At 40.1% G+C, this 17,080-nt stretch overlaps 1 protein-coding gene across 4 annotated transcripts in view; it reads right to left on the reverse strand.

The window, feature by feature from the left end:
• The window catches only part of Sorcs1 (sortilin related VPS10 domain containing receptor 1), a 508,764-nt gene that overhangs the window by 215,583 nt on the left and 276,101 nt on the right, over window positions 1-17,080 (reverse strand). The window lies entirely within an intron of this gene.

Here is a 17,080-nt window from a genome sequence, read left to right on the forward strand (position 1 = left end):
GTAATGATTAATAACAAGATGCCCATACAAAGAGAGTTGCATCCCAATTAGCTAACCTAATTATAAGTTGTTCCCCACGACTCCTCTCCACTCCTGTGTGGTTCTCCACCTTCCTACATCTCTGCTCTCTCTAGCTCCTCCTCTTCCTTTTCTTCTTCCTCTTTCTACTCCTCCTCTTCCTCTCCTTACTCCTCCCACCTTAGCTCCTCCTACATAGGAGGAGAATGTTTCTTTCTTCCTTGATTCATTCAAACACCTTTCTCTCTCAAATAACATTGTCTGTACCATTGTTTGGTCTGGTTGTTGCAAAATTTTAAAGTTAAGACAAAAGATAGAAAAGAAATTAAAAGGATAGCAAACTTGTTCAGAGAGAAGCTGAGAGGGCCGCAAAGCAGCTATCCACTTTACTGCCAGTTGTAAAAAAAAAAAAAACAAAAAACAAGAAGTGAGGTTCCAGCCAAGTCATGGATTTGGGCTGTCTTGACCTGGTCTTTTTTTTTTTCCTATCCCAAATAGTGTGTGAGCCCCCCACTCCCGCCTCTCTTTCTCTCCAAACACATGTATGCTTGAGCTTTTGTGCTCCTCTCATTCTGGTTCCCTTCCTACCTGTCTCTCATCTGTTGCTTGGATTAATATATAATATAATAATAAAATAATGGTTTTAGCATAAAACTCAGTGGTTAGAATGCTTGCCTAGTGTTCAAGAGAAGGAAAAATTAATAATCAAAACATCAAAATTAAGCAAATAAAATCAAATTACAAATGTCTTTCTTTACATAAAAAGTCCTACAAAAAAAAAAAAAAGCCCCTCCAGGCTTCCAGGCATTGGAAGTGAAGTTTGACTTTGTGTATAGGGACAGAAAGTGCTAGTGATGAAGGAACTGGTTTTTTTTCTTAGCTGAGTTGTTCTGTAGTAGCTAGACTGCCCTTTTGAGGAGACAGCAGGATCCAGGCTGCCCTGGTCTCCTAGGAATGCTTCCTCATCATGCCAGGCTCTCTCTGCTAGCTGTGTTTAATCCCACTTGTCACTGAAGAAACTTGAAAGACATGACAGCCAAATTGCAAACAGGAAATGAGTGACAGGCCAGCTTTGGCAACACTAGGGCAGAGGGAGGCTGAACCACTGAGTTTAAAGAAAATAATTGACGGGGCATTGGGTAGTATCATGCCCTTCATTTTCACTACATCTACCAACTCATAAGCTTTCCTCCACGAGGAACAGCCTCAGAGTCTGTGGTGCTGACATGGACACCTGGTTCTCTGAAAAGGAGAAAGAAACTTTATCTCCACATTCATATATACGTGTTTATGAGGACTTCTGCTGCTGGTGGTTGTTTTCATTACTTTAAGTTCAGGCAGATCTCCTGCTTATGGTTGGGCTAGGAGAAACAATAGGATTGTGGACTAAAAGATGTCTATGATGAATACCATGTTTACTTCATTTGAAGGCGATGGGAAGACTCAAACTCAGTCATAATTTACTGACTTTATAAATTGTTTTTTCATTCATCATCAAAATAAAAATTTAAGCCAGACATGACACTTAGCTTTCTTCTAAGCATTTATGAGTCAAATGTGGGTAGATCTATCTTAGTTGAAGGCTTGCCTGGTTAACACAGCAAGTTTCCGACCAGGCAAGGTTTTCTAACTAGAACTTTTCTCAAATAATAAAATAAAGAAACTTAGAAGTGAACTTGAGCCTCTCTCATCCTTGACAAGTAAGAAAAGAGGGTGGAGAGGGTCTTAGACTAGTAATGTGAGCGGAAAACAGAGATTGGAGGTACTAAAGCGAGAGGGGACCAACAACACAGGGCAGCGGTGGTTCATGGAGGAGCTACAGAAAAAAAAAAAGACTGTGTGGGAAAGGTTACCATGAAACCCAGTAATTTGTATGCTCATTAGAAAAAAAAAAGTTAATGAAAAGTTGCTTTTTTGGAGCTGGACTGAAGTTCTGGGCTTGTTCCCAGCCTGGTATAACCAAGCCAAATTTAATAAAAATAAATAGAAATAACAACAACCATATAAAACACTAGTCTTAACAGCTTGAACTGAAAGCAATGATAACCCTTTTTACTAATTTCCCAGTGCCTTAGTTTAGAGTTTTGTTCCCAAATCTATTTTTTTTTTCTTTTTTGTAATCACTGCATGTGTTTTGAATTGTTCAAGTTTTTCTCTCAAGGGCTCTCTGAATAGCTGCCTCTAATAAGCCTGTGTGGGATGCCTGTGTTTCATACCAAGACACAGCCACTTGCTGTGCAAAGGAATGATGTGAGAGCCCCAAGATAATGGGGCAGAACTTTCAGAGTACAACATTCCAAGAGGCCCTCCTCCCTGGGCTGAACAAATAAATGTCTTTGAAAACACTCTATTCCTACCCTCCTAGGGCTCTGCACAGTTCAATTGCTTGTACGCATTCTTTGCCATACAGTGACTAAGAATCCTCCTAGCCCCTCCCTTCCTTCCTTCCTCCCTCCCTCCCTCCCTCCCTCCCTCCCTCCCTCCCTTCCTCCCTTCCTTCCTTCCTTCCTTCCTTCCTTCCTTCCTTCCTTCCTTTGTTCCTCCCTCCCTACCACCCACCCTTCTTTCCTTTCTAGGTATTGGAGCAAAGGCCCAATGGCTGCCTGAACCTTCCACTTTCCTACTTCATTCCTAAAGATTGGAAATCCTATTTTCTTGCAGGTGTGTCCATCTATCTTTGGGCTCCCTGATGTCAATCCTACCCAGAAGTCAAATATTCAATATAGTTGCCTTTCAGGGAGAAGAAAGACTAAGTCAAAGACTTTATGTCAAAGGTACAAATTGCAGTCATTGAATTTCAAATCAAATCCTATGTCGTCCAGTAGAGGGCAGCTAGCTCTAAAATCTTAACTTCAGAAGCTAAAAATCTTACCCACTTGTATTTACAATTAGGGAAAAAAAAACATTTAAAATAATGCCTTCCTGTTAGTTGAGTGTGCCTCCGGTGTGCAGGAAAATATAGCTCTTCCCACATGCACAGCAGAACTGGAGAACATGAAGAAACAGTAGGATGCAGAGTGTCAGAGCTATTCTATTAGAATTCCTGAGAATGAGGGCTTTAGAATCTATGTTCTTACAAGCAACTAGATTGCTGTTTCTATGTGGTGTGGAGTAAGAACTTAGTAGCAGTTTGTCCCCTCAATTTCATCGATTCTCTCAAAGGGAGCTGGGCATATCCTGAGCATTTTTGTGTATACTGAGAAAGGCCAAAGGCTTAGCTATAGTGCTCTGGTACAAATGGCTAAGAAAGCAGAACTGTGGCACCTGCTTTTTCACTGCAAACACCTGACATCTGCTGTGCACCCCGGCAAAATGACTGTGTCCAAAGAGAAATGATAATTTGTCCTAATATATGTCTAAGATGAGCTTCCCAAGAACCTTGAGGAGCTCTAGGTGGCCAACTCTTGCAAATATTTTCTACAAGCCTTGACCAATGTACTTCCTGGGGGGTTGTTTTCCTCAACCTTTCAGTGCAGTTCTTGAGAGCATCCTCATCCTCTTGGAGCGTCTTGCTTCTGTACACGCCCCCGATCCTGTGTCAAAGCTCTCAGAATGTCTTACAGTTGTACTTTTTAGCGTGTACTTCATTATGTTCTCAACGTTGAGAAGCAAAACCCTTTCCGGCTTTCTCCCTCCATGGAGAGCGTGAGTCACAGGCACTCCAAACACTGCTCACTGGAAGTGGCATAGATTATTTCCTGGCACAGCTTAAGTCTATTCCAAACAACTCCCTTTACTTCTTCTCCCTTAATTTTTACAGTTCCCCCAAAACATCGGATAAAACGTAAAAGAAAGATGAGCTAATGTATTCATTATGACCTATGATGATGACAATGTAGGTAGAAGGTTAAAGGTAACATTGAGAGCAGGAGTTCTAATCAGAGCCCATGAGCAAAGCTATTATCCAAAGAGAGAACAATTACTGACTACCCAGTGTGTCCACGCAATGAGTAAAAGTCCACTTCTCAGCTGGGAATCCATGAAGCAACAGCTTTCAAACAATAGAGGCTACATTCAAGTAGATACTTGTTCTGTTTGCCAGGCACATCACTCCTCTTGCCTCTGGGCACAGGTAATTATTGTGCACAGATAGAGATACCCTATTGGTCCCTCTGTTCAGTGGTAAGCCAGAACAGGGAATTGTGTGCAGTTACAAAAAATGGTGAATCAGAGAAGGAAAATATTGTAAGGCTCCTTGTGCCATGAAAAGCCTATGATAATCACTGTCGCGAACTGTAAACTTGGAACTAGAAAGAAAGCATGGCCACAAAATTCCTTTTGCTCTTTTACTCATTCACTCATAAAGTTTCTACAAATGTTTATTGAGTTCTTCCTATAGGTTGGTACTAGGGCTTGGAATAGAGACTTATACAGAGTCTTTTCAGATCTCTGAAACCATCCTGTAGAGCTGCCACGGTTATTCCTTTGAAGTGATGAGAAAGAGGCTGAATGCTTTTACACAAGCCAACTTACCATATGACACATACATTGGCTTTCTATTTCCTCTGTGCTTTGCATTTTATCTGAGATCCTACAATTCATATCTAATCATTAAGTATCTTATCATAATTACTAAAGTTCTCTGGAGGAATCAGGATTGAGCTTTACAAATACTAGTGAGAAGTAGCCCTCTGGGCACGCACACCAGGTTACATTTAGAAAACCGTGAATCACAATGGTAGAAACATTGGCCAGAAATGTGAAGAAGTTCATTCCAGTTCAAGACCTCTTACTCGCTAAGCCTTGGGTCTACAAAGCCATGTCATGATTTCTTTTACCACACCATAGCTTTGCAAGGATAAGATGATTGGTTGTACACAAGCATATCCATTTCAAAGATTATTTTTATGACATTGTAAGCAAATGAGGTGGGCTGGTGATCTTGTTATCTATTCTCCCTTTGGAGTAAATAATATTAGAGGAGAAAAATCAGGGAGAAAGGGAAGTAGCAAGGAAAAGTACTGCAATGAAGCTACCAAGGAAACAGTTGCAGATGAGTGACACCCAATTCTCACCCAGCTCTCATGCACATATTTATTTCAAATGTCTTTGTGATTCCCTTGAGTTGGGTTTGTATAGGAAGAGTGCAATGAATCCTTGACTAAAGTTTGTATTCATAATAAATACAGCCAAATAGTTGGCCTTCACAGTCATCTCAAGTTTATCACACGTGGGTCACCACTTTTATAGGTAGTAGGTGAGAGAATGCTGACCGAGGCTCTCTAGGGAGGTAGCTAGCTTCCCACTCATTGTGTTAGTGTTTCCTACCAAATCTTGTGAGGTAGGGGAAAACCTAAATGTCTGTGGCCCTTCGGAAATTTTAAACCCTCCTAGAAATACAATCTTTGTCTGTCTGTAAAATTTCAAATACTGTAGCTGTAAGAATACAACTATGAAGGGCATTTTTTTTCAGATCTCAGACTGCTTACTCTGAAGGTGTGGGGAAAGGTTTAAAAAGAGGCTCCACAGAAGAGGAGAGTGTCTTTGATCTGGCTTTAGCATGTTTAGATCCAGGAAGCAAAGCTGAATAGAGAAAGGCAAATTGCAAGCTCTATTTCATTCTGTTAAGTTGGGACTTTCTTGCCTCCATCCAAGCGTAGTCAGTGAGATTTGTTTGTGGACCACTGTGTTTATCCTATGGCTACGCATACTAAAACAATTTAGTTGCTAGAATTTATTTTCAAACCCAATTAGAATGTCAGCAGCATCCTATCTCCAGGAACAAAAAGTGGGAGAGAAAAGGCTGAGGAGTGGAAAGATGACCAGGGGTAACACAACCAATTTGGAATCCTTAGATTATCATTTTAAAGCTTCCAGTTAGTCAGAAACTTCAGTTGTGCTACCATAACATCTATGATCTTAAAACTTCAAGCTCTAAATGTTCTTATGCTAAATCCGATGATAAGGAAGGAAATTAAGTATACTCCAAAGTCCAATATCCTACCAGGTGTTGGACACTCACAGAATTTGACCAGTAGAAGGACTTGTGTCTAACTTCCAGCACTCTGGGACTTTGGTCTTTTGTCAACTTTCTGTAGAATAAATCCAGTCATGATTTGCTCGAGATGATCCAGCAACTAGCTACATATACTAACCAAGATACTGGAGCACTGTGATACTTGAGTCTAGAAAAAACTTGCTGGAAGTGTTTCATTTTTCTTATTTCTTTCATTTGCCTAAGGCCTTCATTAAAGTGGGGTGATTAACCAAAACTTTCTGTTCACTGCCACAGTGACCAGCCCTTTCCTCCTCCAGAGAAATGCCTGTCTTGATTTCTTGTTTGGGAGAACAAAAGTAAGACCAAGACAGAGAAGAATGCATCCCACCAGTTTCCCTGGGCTTTGAGCCAGAATTACACGGCATACCAAGCGCTGCAGGGGCGAAGAGCAGTAGATTTTAATTGGTGCCTAGGGGTGAAGGTCACCTCTCTTGGAACAATGGGCATCTGTGGTCAAAACTGACTGAGTCTTCTGTGGGAGTGTGCAAATGTCAGCAATGAACTTTCAAATGGAAGAACAGAGGCCGTGGGCCAAAGGAACACAGACAGAATTAGGCGGTAGCTTTCTCCATTCCACTCTTTTGGTTAAATAATGCACTATTAAAGTATGAAAGGTCACCGTACAAAAATACACTAAGTAATATAAATCCCAGCAAAGGTATATAGCTTCCAGGTCATGTTCTTCGCCAATTTCTAGCATCTCTTTCCCAAGGTCAAGTTTGGTTCTCTTTCTAGGCATTCGAATTAAAATAACACAATTATTTCGATTAAGTTGGATGGGTTTAATTCCTACAAAGAGTTGTTCCATCCAGTGAAAAGTGTATTTGCTGATGGAGGGAGAAATACAGGCAATTCAGTTATTGCCATTATCACTTTTAGGAAATGGGGATCTCTACTAGCAAAGCACAGGGAAGGAAAACCAGGCATTAGCCACTGCCACAGCACAGGCCCTCCCCTAAGGCTTGATTCTCTCTCTCATTGCTGTGTCACAATCTGTCATTCATATTTTCTCCCTTTCCTGAAGTTTATCCACAGCCCTGACACAGGATTCCCCCTCCTTCCCATTTAATATGTTAGCAAAGACTATACTGTCTAAATCAACAACAAGCATAAAAATGACCCGTGAAAGGCATGCTTTCTAAGAAAAGAGCAAGACATTGAAGATTAATGCTTTAAAACCATTAAACTTCCAGGAAATGAAAAGGATAGCATCTGCATTCTTGCAAGCCTCATGTTCACATCTACCTGCATATCTCACACAACCTGAAAAGTCTCTGGTTTTAGGGCCCTGTGAATACACATAAGAATCTCTACAGTCTAGCAGTCAAAAATGTCGGTTTCACTACGTTATACTCTTCAGTGACCATATGTGTTCTAGCTTTGATGAACATCATGGGCAAAAGCAACTTAGGGGTGGGGTGGGGGGGTAAAGGATTATTTCATTTTTGAGTTTGTGCATTTCATTATTGGTGGGAATTTGGGAGGAACATAGCAGAAACTAGATTGTAAGAAATGTGGAGGGAAGCTCCTTGCTGGCTGGCTCTTTAACCCGCTTTTTTATATAACTCAGGAAATGATGCAGCCTACAGTGATTATTGTTAATAATTTCACAATTTTAATAACCACTAGATTATTATCTAATTAGCAAAGATGGAAATCCCCCACAGATATGTCAACATGCTAATCTGATCTAAGCAATTCTTCAGTTGAGGTTTCTTTCCACAGATGAGCCTTAACAATATCAAGTTAGCACTTAACTATACCTTGTCATATCTATGTTCTTCAATGGACACATAAAGTCCTCTTTTGATGAGTTCATTACTAATCGAGCTTAAATTCCCCTTCAAGGTCTCAGGGACCTTATCACGACATCCACCATCTGTACAGTGCAATCACATTCTGGCAATGGGATGGTAAACCACATAAGGTCATTGGAAGTGAGTGTCCACACCTCTTATGCTTATATTCATTTAGTCTTTCAGAAAACCCGTAAAGGATTAGTCATTTAATTAACTACGGGTTATTTTTGTCTTTAGTACTTTATTTTCAAAGTTTCTCAACGGTTCAAACTGATCAATTACTTAAGATCAATAAATCGTAAATACGTCAAATCTATAAGAGGATATTTTTACATCAACTCAATAAGAATATCAGCATTGCTCATTTCCCGGTTTTATCCTTAAGGTGGTATGAAAGGTTGCAAAATGAGAAATAAATTTCATTATTACATTATCCTTATAATTCAGATGCTCATGAAGATATATTAAGGAGGTCCACTTAGTCATAATAGTTACATATTAATGGTGATGAGCATGTTTGAAAGTCTCAGACATTGAGAACTGCAAATCACTGCAGACTATCTATGGTGTTCTGTGAGCACCATTTTCTCACAGAACATGCACTAAAAGACAGTTTTCATCTTCTTTTTCCTTTCTCCTTTGACAAATATTTGTGCCTCCATGGAAGCTTCTGGAGTTCCCGGGGACAGGGCTGGATCTACACAGCTACTATGCCTACGTTCTGCACTAGAATTGACCTGAATTTGTCTTCCTTACCAGTCTGTCTGGTATTTACACACAAGAATGATGTCAGATGTTTCTTTTCTACACCCTAAAGAGAGTGTGTACAAAATAGGTATGTTTTAAGTACTGATTGACAAATGGCAAGATATGACATGCCATATAATTTGAACAACAAGACTAGCATTTTCTAAGTGTTGGCTGCGTGCAAGTACCCTGCTTGATCTGACTCTTGTCCTAAATGTCGTGTTGCTGACATGATTGCTGAATTTTACATTAAAGAGGATGAAAGTATCCCAGAAAGGCTGAAAGCAACGCACTCAACAAATAAAGCCTTGTCCAGGATTGTCCAGCTAGGAAATGTAAAGCCAGAAACTGTCCCTGTCATCCATCACAATTAAACATTACCCCAAGAATAAAAATGACTCAGAGTTGAGATACATGGCTAACTTGAAATAAAGCATAGCTTCACAGTGATGGGACACACCCAGAAAATGCAAGCTGTGTGTGGAAAAAGTACTTCTCTGGGTAGAAGTGGAGTGCACATTAAAGAGACAACATCCAAAAGGGCAGAAGTTTGCAGGTAAAGGCAGAAAGAATATTTGAATCTGCCTCTTGGGGACCACTGGAGAGCCCAGATGTGGCCTGCCACAACCCCACAAGCCCATAATTGTGTTCTCCCTCATGGTAAACCAATTTCAGAAATAGGCATTAACATCCTTTACTCATTTGAAACCACTCAGGAAGAACAGAGAGATAAGGGTAAATCGTACTCCCTCTGAAAGCCTTAATAAGTTCTTGCTAAATTAGCCCTCCTTTCTACAAGAGAGCTCATGAGATTCTTTAACTTCCTCTGCTGAAGATATTTCCTGTTTATTACTTCCTTCTCTTCTGCCCGTTGTCCTCCATGTGCCCTCTGTTCACTCTCTCCCAGTGCTATTGTGTTGCCTTTGCTGGGATCCCTACCGTGTTCCTTCTTGGCTTCCCATCTGTGCCTTCTTGGCTATGTCTCTTCGCTGTCTGTGAGGGCTGTGTGTTCTCATAACATTTTCTTTTTCCTACTCTTTATTTTTCAGATTCATACACATTGTGCTTTTCTCCACAATAAGCATGCTGATTTCCTAGTGGCAAACGCTGCCATCATGACAATGCACAGTAATCTAGTCCGCCTTTTAAAATAAACATTGCCATAAGCAAGCAAAGCAGACATACTTCCTAACCTGTGCATTGTATGCTGTCCCTCAAAGGAATTTACCTTTGAATATCTAAGCCCATTTTATTATCTTACAATCTGTAGTGTTCATTCTGCCAAACTTATTTGAAATAGTTGAACTTTGAGAAGATGAGATATACATCAGAGGTCAGTAGACAGTAGTTGGGGGAAATGCATGCCACCTACATGTTCAATCAAAGGAAGACTTTCTTAAAAGAAAGGGCAGGTCAAGAGCAGCAACAAAAAATGTTTCAATAGAAAATCCATTTAGCCCCTGAGGCTGCAGGTAGTCACTTAATTTCTTCAGGGCAGAAAACTGGTTTCATAAAAGATTCTTCTACCTTGAATGTGCTTGACTGACAGCACCATGACAATGCTTGGGGCAGCTCAAACATATTAGAGAGAGGCATCCCGACCTGGGTAAATATGGCAGATTTCCTGCAGGGGTAGGCTTTCATTCCCATCCATCATGAGAGCAGCCCAGGCTACTCACTGGAAACAAATGTTTCAGATACAGTATGTCAAACACCAGGTGATGGAAACCCCTGAGAAGCCACAGGGAGTGTGCGGGAAGCAAACGTCTCAGAATGTTGAAAGGAACTCTGACCATTTTCCACAGCAGAGCATAACGGGCCCAACCTGAAATAATGCATCTGACCTTCATAAAAGGGTAATGGATGGGCTTTTAACAGTAGGCCAGCCAGACTCCAGCAAACAAGGGCTCTAATATGGACAGATGATGAGACAAAATAAATAGCAAGATAGAGAAGTTGATAAGATCTGCTTCACACACACACACACGCACACACACACACACACACACACACAGAGTGTTGGTTATAGACATGGAAAACAGCCAGATTCTGTAAGGCATCTGTCTATCCTTTTATACATGACAATCATGTACCACCTAGCTTCCAAGAGCCAGTTGGCAATATAAAATATCACAGTATGCAGGAAAGGAATCTTACTTCACAAAGTTTTCAGAAGGCTTATTGAGGCTGCACTATTTTTATTCACATCATTTGTTAAAAGTGAGCAAAATAAAAATACCAATTTTTAGTTTTTATAAAGATAATCTAAACTTAGAGAAGTTTGCTCGGTGTGTTGACCTGTCACCTTTATATTTATTTATGTAGTTGGTTACTTTCATGTTTTTAAACACAAATGTTGTTCCTACAAAACTGTCTGTAAAACCTCAATAATCATAAACATGATCTGTGTACACATAAAACTTAGTGTTTTGAATCACGGATCTAGCGTTATTTTTTAATATCATAGGCATGAATCAAATGTGATAGATAGCATCTTACAAATGAGAAATAACAGAGTGTACTAATTATGGAAGAAATTATCACCAAGAATTACCAAATACTACTTTAAATAATAAATTAAAACTATAAAATGTAAGTTTGTATGAGTAATTCCATGAAATTTGGATAAGTGGGTGACATGAGGGATGGAGAAAGAAGGAAGTGAGTTTTTAATACCCCAATGTCAAAATTCATTTTTAAATCAGTTATCCTAATTAGATTTAACTGTCAATGTGTAATGGTCTAGAGTTATTCAAGAAGACAGTCTCAGTTGAGGAAATGCCCAGATCAAATGGACTTGTGAGCATACCAGTAGATAACCATCTTAATTGTCAGTTGATGTGGAAGTGCCTGGCCCACTGTCAGCAGCATCATTCTCTGAGCTTGTGGTCCTGGGATGTATAATAAAGCTAACTAAGTACAGTTTTCCGGTGAGGGAGTAAGTTATATTGCTTTATGGTTTCTGCTTAAGTTTATAATGAATTCTGTCTTCAACTTCCTGTCTTGAGTTCTAGTACTGACATTCTCTAGAGATAAACTCTAACCCCTAAACTTAAATAAACTCTTCCTCTATGTTTCTCTTGGTTGTGGTAGTTGTCACAGCAATCAAATGAAACTAGAACATCTTAAAATGTTTGTTTGTTTGTTTGTTTGTTTATTTATTTGTTTTTTTGAGACAGGGTTTCTCTGTGTAGCCCTGGTTATCCTGGAACTCACTCTGTAGACCAGGCTGGCCTTGAACTCAGAAATCCGCCTGCCTCTGCCTCCCAAGTGCTGGGATTAAAGGCGTGCACCACCACTGCCCGACTATATTTTATAGTTATAAAAATACTGGATATCAGTTTTAGAAACACTGCACTAAATATTAAGTAGCTAGGTGCTTTATACATAATATAACATACTATGCTAAAATTGAAAAGAGTGGTTTTATGAATATTTATTCATGAATGCCAACCTAGGTGCTTTAATTTATGCAAAATAGTGGCTGTTGAGACAAGAGTTCAAGATCAGCTGAGTGTGTGTGTGTGTGTGTGTGTGTGTGTGTGTAGGAGCACATCCATGTGTGTGCATATGTGTAGGTGTTACTTTCTATCTATGTTATTCAGAGTTCAGGAGCCCCCTTGAGCCTTAGGCTCCTTACTCTCTTCTCGCTGCTTCCAAGAGAACACACTGTGATTATAATGTAGCTTGTTTAAAACCTACATGGATAACTGTTGGAAAATCACTCACAGGAACAACAACAACAACACACACACACACACATACACATAAAGCATGCTTTTTTAGATTTTGTATTTTTAGTGCTCAAGAAGAAATTTGGACAATGTTCAATGGAACAGACAGCATAAGCACTCAGATGTATCCAGGAGGAATAAAAAGAGGTGTTCTTTGGCTTCTGCTAAGGTAACTTCCTTCCACTCTGCTCTGAGTTCATGCACAGCACTTCTTCATGAATGAAATGCACACAATTTTTAGAAAGAAAATATATGAGCTTGTGGACAAAGGGCAGATAAAGGAGTTAGGGTAAAGTGAGCCAGTCTTGCACGCTCACCGCGGGAACTGTCACATACACTCTTTGATGTATTATACAATGCCCTAGTTCCACTTGGCCTCTCTAGATAATATGGAGAGAGTGCTATGCAACGTCTTGGCATTTTAAAGATTAATCATGTTCTTCTTAGTTAGAAAAGATACAATTATCCATCATGGCCTAGAAATGACTAAAGCCTATGGGGATTCTCTGCTGTTCTTGTTTGGTCACATGAAAGGGAAATTAGTTAAGGCTGTCTTCACGGGCCCTGCCTATCCTGACAGGAATCCAAGATTGGACCCATGTTCAAGTCGTATACTTAGCCATCTCCTGAGCTCCTACAGTATACATTAAGAACTACGTCACCGTGACGAAGAGGAGATAGTTGATTGTGGCTGTTTATGTTATTTAGGATCTTGTGTTCTAAAAGGGAGATTAGTCAGCACAGACTCTCCAGCACAGTTTAATGGCACAGATTAAATGACATTTAACAGGTTCTTTCAAGGTCATATAGTCTTTCCTCTTCTTTTACCTGACGCACATAAGTCACTAGACTATTAGGGATTCCATGGTTGTACGTATTAAATGAATAAATAGATTTTGGAAATGACCTTCTTCTAAGATCTGATTCAACCTGATTTCCTCAGCAATACGTTTGGAGCACGCACCAATCGTACCTCTTTCCTGACCCTCAAGTCCCACACATGGCATGTAGACTATCTAAGCAAACGACATACATAATTAAGCAGGCCCATGAGGTAACAAAGACTTGGAGAGTCAATCATCACACACTAATTGAGAACGTGCCACGTACAGCATAGTGATTAAAACCTAAACATCTGGAGAAAATGCAAACAGTGTTTAACGCTGGCAGGTACCAAGAGACTAGTGAGGATGATCAAAGTCTTCTGGGGAACAAGGGTCCTATTTATAGGGTAAAAGCCTTAGAGGAGTCTCTCAGCAGGCATAATATTAATTAAGATGTGATAACAGAAAAAAAGAAGGACTAGAGACTCAAAAGCGACACAAGAAATAAAAATCTAACACTGTCTTGGTTTTTTTTTTTTAACTCCCTGAAAGGAACACTGCGCAGAGATCACAAGATTATCGCACCTAAATGAATTGACCGCAGCAAGATAAAATTAACGAGTTTTTCCCCCCTCTTTTTGCTTCCATGTGGTTTTCTAGCTTTAATCTCTGAGGATGTTACACACATCTTTGAAGAGAGGGCAACTAAAGTTAGTTGGAAACAATAAGACAAGTATCACTGGTAAATCAAGCAGAGGAAAAAGACTTTTGTTTTTCTTCATAACACAAATAGAGTCGGCAGAGGATTTAAAAGTGAGCCTGAGATTTCAACATTGCATTTGCATTTCCTTTTATTCAGGAATATCATCAGTTCTTTGCATCACCCCCTGGATCACAGCTACTCCTTTCTGGTATAAGCATCCTTTCTCGTAGCCAACTGTATGTGTAGCCTAGAAACCTCTGCAGACACAAATGAGTCAAGGGATTTAGTTTAAACCGGACATGCAGAAGTGTTCTCCTGTGACACACTGTGTGAAATGGCTACCCTACCTCTCCTCTGGCATGTGGACCCCTCAAACTTGTGCTTTTAAGACTATCTTATATGTTAGAAACAAGGTACAGTGTTCTTTCAGACAAGAAAGTCTGAATAAGCCGACATAACACATAGGGGCAGGGTTTCTGTGTCTCTTAGTAAAGCTATCCTAGACTAACATATGATGTCGTGACAGTTTTTGTTGTACCAGACATAAGAAAATCTGTTGTAATATCTCAAACTTAAGAAAGAAATAGGCAGTTTCATTATCAATTTAAAGTATAAATGGGGGAATTTTTTTTCTGCACTCTGATCCTTAACAAGATGCCTGCGAAGCCGGCTTGATGCCTGCTGTTTGACACACGATGAATAAAGAACCGCACTTGTACTCACAAACAGCTAAAAATAGCACAAGAATGTGAAGACAAACAGGTTTCTGGGAACACAGACAGTTATGCGGATGCTGTCTTCTTTGTTTCAATTGTTCCCACTGATGCAAAACACGCAAGGGAAAATCTGATACATGAGAAGCTAAATTGTCAGATAGCATGAGGGCAAGCCAAAAGACTCGATAACATCCTTTATATGATTCTCCTTTCACTGGAGAGTTTCAGAAATCCCGAACTGAAGCAAGCTGGAGAACCTTTGCCTGTGTGGCTAATGAAGGCGGTTGATTCATTGTGTTTCCTCCTCTTCCTCATCAACCTTATATTTGGGGGGAAAGATATTGACACTATCTCTTTGGTTCAAATATCTTCATATCACAGTAGGCTTACACTTCATGGTGACAAATTTTCTTCAAAAGCAGAAAAACTGTACAGAAACACATTGCTTATGACAGCTGTATTGGATTTGAACCACTGAAAAAAACATTCCCGTCTTCTAATACATCCCAAGTCTACCAGAACCTCAGTGAGCCCATAGGCTCCATTTACCTGCAAAGGAAATTATGCCTTGGCTTGGGTTCACTCAGTAGTGTGGTAATTCAAACATTACAGGACAAACTCTGTATCTGACAGCATCACTCCTGAAGATGGTATCCTCTCACAGTGCTGGACAGTAACTTCCATATTTCTGGAAATATGCTTTTTCACGAGTCAGTTCAGAACATCTAAGTGTCCATGGGCAAATGTTTAGTGTAAAGTAAGTGCCAATATAGGTTAACTAGGCACCCCATGGCATTTGGCAGAACTGATTTCATCAAAGTCTTCTGTATAGTTTTTTGTATCCCACTTCAACCATTCTCCTGTCTCCAGTAGCCCATCTGGGCAGGAAAGACACACTCTTAAAATCTGGCTCTTTAAAACAGAGGTGGTTTGGGGACCTTCACCATGTATCCATCAGTGACAGAAATCATTGCGATCAATATTTGGCCCTACAATTTTAAAAATCGTGTTCATTTCAAATAGCATCAATAAAGCAGAGAAACTATCACTGGAAAAGATGAGTTCTAAGGGTTCTTTCATCTAGAAAATCCAGTCTTTCCTGTAACATGTTACAAATAAAAATGACTCGGCCAAGTCAACTGCCAGGAAGAAATATATTCAAGGTGGCAGGGACAGCGATTGCTGACTCTTAGTCCCAGGTCTTTAGCCATCACATTGTGTTTACCATTATGGTGTGTTTGGGAGAGGAGTGTTTACCATTATGGTGTGTTTGGGGGAGGAGCTTGGGATGCTGACTTTTCCTTTGTTAAAGGTTGTACTCATGGAACAGTGCTAGTGTGGAGGTCTGAGGACAACGTGTTCTTCCCTCCAACATACGGGTTCCAGCCGTCAGGCTGGACAGCAAGCTCCTCTCTCTACTGAGCTGTCTCCCTGTCCTTATTTCTCTTTTTATCTTCAAACTTCATTGCCTCACGTACAGTTTATTGATTGTTAAATTAAATTTACTCAAAATGTGAACTAGAACTAAAATCAATAGAGGAGATGAGAATCAACTTAAAGCCAGAAAACAAATAAATCTCATTATGAAGCTGAAGGCTAGGAGTTGCAGCTCCACATCACAAGGCTGTACACAGCAGATCAAAATGGTTTCGATGAGATTACTGATGATGGCCGTGTAAAGAGTCAATACGTGATGCTGAGGGCACAGTGCTCAGACTGAGCTCTGCTGTCTGATACTGCGATCCTCCGACAAACGCAACTATGCAAATGAAGTTAATTAAAGTTAAATGAAGTTGAAAATTCAGTTCCTCAGTTATATTAGCCACATTTAGAATATTCACCAGCCAGGAGTTGCTAGTGTCTAAAGGACTAACTAGACAGCATAGAAGAAAATTCTGATTATCACAGAATGTTCTCCTGGACACTCTTAATTATGGGGGATAATCACTACTGTTACTCCCTATAATTTTATGCAGCAGGAGGAGCAGGGTGGAGAGAAAGGAAAATAAAGAGCAAACATTGACTAAGCCTGGGTTGTCTGAGCTGAGGACTTGAAATGTCTAATTTCATATATAATGTATAACAGTAGTCATGAGGCGAGTGCTCTCATTGTCCCCACATTAAGTTTGAGGATGCTGCAGGGGTCAATGAAGTGACCTGTCGCTATCTCTCCAGTGTTGAGCTTGGATGGGTCTTTACTCAAGCCACCTGAACTCAGGGTCCATGTCCATCTGAGAAGTTGTACTTACTGAAGAACTTGACATGATTGGCGCCAGGGAGAACAGCAACTTCCACGGGTGTTTATAATACTACATACATGTTGCATGTCAGAAGTATGTGAGTAGTTTGTGAGACATTTGAGGCCTGATTAAGAACAGGGATGGAAACAGGAGAGCATCTTTGGGACCCACCTAATCCATTTGATATTATATACAAGTTGAAAATGGTAGAGCAGAAGACAGGGGTTACTGAACCTACTGTCAGCATCCAAAGGAAGCTCTGAGATGAGAGAGCCTACAGAGCAGTTTTCTCAGGGTAGCA

Source organism: Grammomys surdaster, unplaced genomic scaffold (genome assembly GCF_004785775.1).
Source record: "Grammomys surdaster isolate TR1022 unplaced genomic scaffold, NIH_TR_1.0 66, whole genome shotgun sequence".
NCBI classification, from domain to species: Eukaryota; Metazoa; Chordata; class Mammalia; order Rodentia; family Muridae; genus Grammomys; species Grammomys surdaster.